General features: G+C 34.0%; 1 non-coding gene across 1 annotated transcript; it reads left to right on the top strand.

Moving 5' to 3' along the window:
* The first annotated feature begins 223 nt into the window (after positions 1-223).
* On the top strand, positions 224-330 carry LOC122202381. The gene has a single exon (XR_006194627.1). It is a non-coding gene; the product is annotated as a U6 spliceosomal RNA (small nuclear RNA).
* The last annotated feature ends 537 nt before the right edge of the window (positions 331-867 follow it).

Here is an 867-nt window from a genome sequence, read left to right as displayed (position 1 = left end):
TAAAAACATCTAAAATGATGTGTGTTTTTAGGGCATACACTGTATTAAGGAACTCTGCACACATATACCACCAAGAGCGTGATCATTCAGGATGATTGTTACTTTGGGTTGGGGAAGGAAGAGAAAAGAATAGAAGACCACGTGAGCTCATTTAAGTTACCATCAGGGCTCTACTTTTCATAATTGATGCAGGTTCACTATGTTATTTAAAATAAGCAAACAAGTGCTCGCTTCGGCAGCACATATACTAAAATTGGAACGATACAGAGAAGATTAGCATGGCCCCTGCGCAAGGATGACACGCAAATTCGTGAGGCGTTCCATATTTTGAATAAACTTCATATAATGAAAAAAATAAAATAAAATAAAATAAGCAAACAACTAAATAGAATGAACCATTTGTGTCTTGAAACAAGAATTGTAATTAATCTAGGTCCTAAGAAAATAAATAGTTAAAAAAAAAAACATAAAACTTTGCAAAGAGAACTTATAATTTTTCCCCTCTCTCCCTCTCCATCAGGAGTCAATTGAAATACTAAACATATTTCTGCTTCTTCCAATTCTAAGATTCTCTGGCTTTTTTTCAAATGTCAGCAGTCACACAACTCAAGAAGAAACTTTTGATATTCACATTTATTGTAATACAGAATATAAATGCATTTTGATTCTTCTTCTTGAACTTAAAAAGCTTGTATGGTTAAAAATGCAAACTCAGGAAGTGAGGGATCATTATTTCAATCACAAACTGAGATTATTTTATACAAGGAAATATCAGTGGCTACTGTAAGCAATGGGTTATAGAGGGGGGGCTGGAGAGAACAAAATAAAGATGTTAAAGTGGCATGTTAAGGAGGAGCCAAAGCAAGG

This window comes from Panthera leo, chromosome A1 (genome assembly GCF_018350215.1).
Source record: "Panthera leo isolate Ple1 chromosome A1, P.leo_Ple1_pat1.1, whole genome shotgun sequence".
Lineage (NCBI taxonomy): Eukaryota > Metazoa > Chordata > Mammalia > Carnivora > Felidae > Panthera > Panthera leo.
Note: the sequence above shows the minus strand (reverse complement) of the source record. Positions and strands in the feature narration are given on the sequence as shown.